Here is a 6,000-nt window from a genome sequence, read left to right as displayed (position 1 = left end):
GTTTTAACACAGTGGAGCAGTTCAGTTCCTGTAAATATCTATGATTTCCTCCACAAAAATAAGACAAAACAAAATTTGATTAAATTATATCTTTTAAAAACAGCTGAAAGTGAATTATTCCATAAGGTTTTATATGCGTAGAATTACAATACAACAATTACAATACCTTTAAAATGTTTCTAGTAGGTTAAACTATGTGAAATAATATTGTGTGATGCAAATCGTCACAAGTTATTTATTTTTTTTAGAAAGAAAAGGATCTTTTCAAGCAATTACTCCTGCCTCTGCAAGCAGTGCACACTGTATGTACCTCCAAATGGCCTTGCTTTGGGAGCTTCAGGCAGGTTTGCTTTATCTGTCAAGAGAAAAATATGTGCTATTATGGAATAACTTATTAATTATGTGAGGATGTGACAAATCACACCAAAATGTGTTCATTTAGAGGTTAATCTACAGCCCTGAATGAACATGAAAAAGAAAAAGGAAAATTGAACTGGACTGAAATTAACTTAAATGGACCGAATTAACCTTGTTAGTGGGGGAGGGCCTTTCAGTTGACTAGCCCACATGATAAGCTCTATGCAGAAATGGGACTTTGCTGATTTGAAAAGAAACAGAGGAAATATTTTAATTAGCCATCTGTGTGAATTTATATCTGCATGAAAAAAAGGCCACAGGCCTTGTGGATATGCAGTAAGTTTCATTTATTTTTGGTAAAGTAAGGGTTTGTTAAGAGTTTCTGATAACAATTATGTACATACTCTACCATCAAACTTGGGTCTTTTATCATAATATATCAGCTTCAGTTGAGGCAGTGTACAGCATCCTGATCCTAAATGCAGTTTTGTATGGATAATCTCCAATTAAATGGAGTCTAAAATCTGTGACTCAAGAATAATAATAATAATAATAATAATAATAATAATAATAATAATAATAATTTAACTTGTAAACAAAGTTACAAAGTGTTGAAATTTGAATCACGTTGTAGGATTGGTTTATTAATATACTCTTAGTTTTAAAAGGTAACGGTTCAGCATTTACTTTAATCGTTCAAAAAAATCAAATGAGGCTAGTTATTGTTTATGCAAGAAATCGGGAGCTATGCTGTTGGGACTACATCTACATTACGCTATACCTCGAATCCTAAGGGATGCCATTTCACTATTGCATAATAAAATCATAAATCATTACAAAACGCAATGTAACTACAGTACATGCCAAACTCGATTTATACGGTAGCTTAACCGTAGAAATGTTAACGTAAATTACAAACAAGCTCTCATGAAAATACGGTTCATATTTGTATGACACTGGAACACCAAATAATGTCCATGCAACTAGTATATAACGTCACCAAACAAGACATTCAAAATCACTCGCTGTCCTGCTTGCATTTCGATCTTAAAGACCATACTGAAAGGTTTTTTTAGTAGTGCATCAGGCTCCAGACCAAAATCCCATTACATTTACTGAAAACGCAGATGCTTGTGTGAACTACGTTGACAAAGAAAATGTACGGGGCTTTTCAAGCCAACCTGAAGACATTTGTTTTAACGTTACTGTACCTTATGCTCGTGGTTCTCTAGTTTGCATAGCTTTTCAAGATCAACCATTTGAAATGCAAGCCAACATCGCTACAACTTGGCAGTCAACAAAATAACAAAATATGCGCTTCTGTTATGTTGATTAAACGGTGACACGAACATTAGCTAAACTGAGTCTGAAACGCGAGTTACATTAACGTAACGCAGCAGTGAACGGTGAACGGTGAGCAGTGAGCGGTGGGATCAACTCCAGTGCTGGTAAACTGACTTACATTTCCGTGTGAGTTTTGAAATGTCTGTTGAAATTGAATTCTCCACATTGTGGTAGTTGCAATCATTTTGTTTGGCTCGATGACCCTGAATTATTTAAACTCAAAGGCCACAACATGCGACACTGTAATCTTAGCGAGCTACACTTCAAGAAATACACCTTTTGCTACTAAAAGGCCCACGGTGTGGCGCGTAAAACAACGTTGGGTGTGTTTTAACTAAGGAATATCTTCAATATGAATAATTGAAAAATAATAATTGGCTGTGACATTATTCACTGCGTCATTTTCACTCTTAGTGTTCACGAATCCTTATTGACGAGTCAGAGTCGAGTCTGGAGTCCGTTTATGCTCAATATCAACTATTGAGACTATTATACATTTCCAGAGTAGAATATCCACTGCCATTGCAACTGAAAAAAGGGAAGCAGATTTGTGGCCTGAACCATCAACCATAGAGATTATCGGTAGTTAAAAATATATGGAAATAAATTGTTGAGACAGTGTACAGCATGTGAGGAATAGGGATTGTAAATCTGTAAAGTTGTATGTTCAGTCACCAGTTGAAGTGCTGCCATTGTAACCTTGAGAAAGACAACACTCTTAAATTTCCTCAGTAGATACCCATCTGAGTAATATTTGGATAATATACAAAATTCCAGCTATATAAGATGTCTGAGAAACACTGCTAATGTAGACACAGGCTGTTCTCATAGAACAGCATCAGCAGTTCCACATACAGTACAGTACACACCATGTACTGTAATTGTAATGGTTCAGGATCCTGTATTCTAATAATAGGTGCTGAAAAGCCCATGGGGGTGGTGTGTATCTCTGAACAGAAACACTGCTTCATAACTCTCATATAACTGGAGGGGAGTAATGTAGAGAACTTTCGAGATTCATTTTTGAACACTGACAGAAATTGTACACCATCATGCGTACAGTAAACTAGTTAAACACGGTGCCAGGGCAACGGTGGAATACTAACAGCTGTGTTTTCCCTCGTTAAATACGTTATGCCCTTGGCTTGCTGCAGCTGTGAGGTGTAGGTTAAATGGGTTTTTAATGGGAAGTTTGATCATGACGCATCAAGCTTTAAAACATAATGAAAACCCCTCAGAAAAGAGGGCATCCACTGAAAAAAACTGTACATGACATGTCACTCAGAGGTCTTATGATTAAACCACAGTGCTTTTGTCAACTTCTTAACTAAATATTTACAGTATGTTGCAATCTACATAGAACTATGGTTTGATCCAATGTGTTCTCTGACATATCATTGACAAGGCATTGTTTTAATTGTTAAACGACATGTTGCACAGGTAATGAGGTTCACTCAACAGAACAATGTTTTTTAAAATATCTTGGTGAAGAGCGGGAATGGTGGTAGATGAGACTTGGATTCAATCAATCAGAATATTTTCTCTCATCAGAAACTTGCATGGTAAAAAAAAAGTCTGGTATTTGTCCCAAAAAAATCTGGTATTTGAGACAATATTTGTCTCTCTCTCTCACACACACACACACACACACACACACAATCTCTCAGCAGCTCTAAGCAGCTGTTCATTCATAGTCACTGCGAGTCAGGACATTGATTCCACTGCAAAAAGCGTGATCCCAGGGAGGCTGGTATTCCAGGAAAAATAAGCCCAGGATATAACCTCCCCTCTTGATCTCCCACCGTGTGCTCTAAAACACCTCCAAAGGTATGGGGTGTTTCACACTATTGAATGAATATTTAATTGACATTTGATGACAGGGTCATATGGTGATTCCCAGCCTAGACAGGATAATAAGATATACTGTAGTCATAATTGACATATCCAAAAATCACTACAACATACTGTTCAATAACAACTTTGAAAAATAGCATTATATATACAATGATATAAACAAGCACATCACTGAGTAAACCAGACTGGGAATACACTATGCATACTGCAGTTATATTTCAGTCACTGTGAAAATATAGCAAAATCTAAAATACCTTAAAACTCCACTAAAGTTTGGTTCTGTTGCCAAGATAGACTGGGTGGGCTGCTTGGCATTTTATATAGAAAAAGTTTTGTGCAGGGGTTTTCATAGGAAACATCTTGTACCTCAACAAAATCTCACAAAGCGTATGTGGGTGTGTGTGTGTGTGTGAGAGAGAGAGTGTGTGTATATATATATATTTATTAATTTCTTTTTTCCCCAACTGTAGCATGTATACACCTGTAATGAACCGGTAGTTCTGCTGCTCCCAGAAGCTGAGGTAAAGGAGTGTCTGCTAAAATGCTTTCCATTTCATGACGGTCTACATGTGAGGTGAGTTTCTTGCTACTGTGTCTAGTACACTACAAGCATTGTCCATTCGGCAACCTGGGTGCTTTAGCATTCCACGGACAGCACCAGCCCTAGTCCATGGAATGCTAGGGCAGCCTGTAGCGTAGTGGTTAAGGTAAATGACTGGGACAGGCAAGGTTGGTGGTTCGAATCCCAGTGTAGCCACAATAAGACCCCTTGAGCAAGGCCCTTAACCCTGCATTGCTCCAGGGGAGGATTGTCTCCTGCTTAGTCTAATCAACTGTACGTCGCTCTGGATAAGAGCGTCTGCCAAATGCCAATAATATATAACATAGTATATAATATATAGTACTCTGCAGCCTTACTGGCAGCTAGCACTGACCCTGTATACAGTCATAGGAGCAGCTAGCACTGACCCTGTATAGAGTCATAGCAGCAGCTAGCACTGACCCTACTCACTCTGTTTTAAATTGTCTGCAATACATAGAAGTGGATGAGTTGTCCTATCTAGACGCCTTATCCATTCTTTTAAGCGAAGGTACCTTTCTTGCATGTAATTATTTTGAGCTTTTCATATTTTCTTTGCATTTGTTTCCCTTGTGTGCATGTAAATTGTGTATCCACATACTGCCAGACATCAATGTTGGGCCAACAAGTTTAAAGCTTTAGCCACTGGTTTGCTGCCAAACTCTACTTGGTTTTGTTCTTCCTCTAAGCTGCCAACATCTGGCACTGAGATGGATGGTGTATAATATGTTTGATGCATATCCTGCAGCAATTTTGAAATACAAACTGTCATCGGAATGGAAGTGGGTAACAAAATGAGTATGTCTCGAATAGTTTAAAAGTATCCAATAGTATATTATTTGGACTATCAATATCAGTTATGCAGAGACAAGCCCTACCCATTTCCACACTAAAGTGCTCAAAATTGTTATTTAATGGTGAGCTGTGAATTATCAAATGGTCTGATTTTTTATTTTATTTGTCTCTTTGCATACAGGATATATAGTATTTTGTCTCTCAACAACATTTTGGTGATAAACCCCTGACTTATTTCGTAATCAAATGTACAATACAGTTAAATCCATTATTACATTGCACATTGTAACAGGAGGTCTAACTTTACAACTGCCATTGTACTTCCCTTGGGTTGATGTGAATTATTTCATGACATCAAGTGACATCATGAGTTATCTCACCGTTAGCCCAGCATACACAAGCATATTTTATGCCACCCTTTATAATGTTTGCCATATTAGTAAGGTGATATTGTTGGTTATGTCACATTTGGCATATTTATGAATTTATGCCACCCTTTATGAAGCATGCCGATTGCTTATGTATGATTTAGGAAGCCACTACGTATACGCCCTCTGTATATAAAGCCTTTAAGAGAAATGTTTCATTTAAAATGTGACCCCACAATCTGTTACATCAGCTAGATCAGTGCATATCAATGCATACACACTGAAATTTCACCATGACAGATTATCAAATCACATTTTTGCCTTCACTAACATTTGATACATTGATACATATCACAAAATCTTTGGAGACAGCCATGTTGTGCGTAACCTCATTGAGTTAAATTGCATAAAACAGGGGTTTCTGTCTCATATTTTCATAACTAAAGTGGAGAATACTTGACATACAGTTCTGTGGACATTTATGGCAATACAGAAGCAATGTCACCTCAGTCATTGCTTGACAGGTTGGAACTGTCAAGGGATTACTCCATGGTTTTGCACTCACTCACTTATCAGGAATTATCCCCGTGGCACTTGTGTCCTTTTTGTCTGGGTGGCCAGTGTACTGCCTGACAGAAAAATGTCCCATTAAGGTGTAGTGTTATTGTTATTGATTTTCCAGCACCAACAGTACAGATCTGT

The sequence above is a fragment of the Conger conger genome, chromosome 8 (genome assembly GCF_963514075.1).
Source record: "Conger conger chromosome 8, fConCon1.1, whole genome shotgun sequence".
Lineage (NCBI taxonomy): Eukaryota > Metazoa > Chordata > Actinopteri > Anguilliformes > Congridae > Conger > Conger conger.
The sequence above is the reverse complement of the archived record's forward strand: the minus strand, read 5'-3'. Positions refer to the sequence as shown.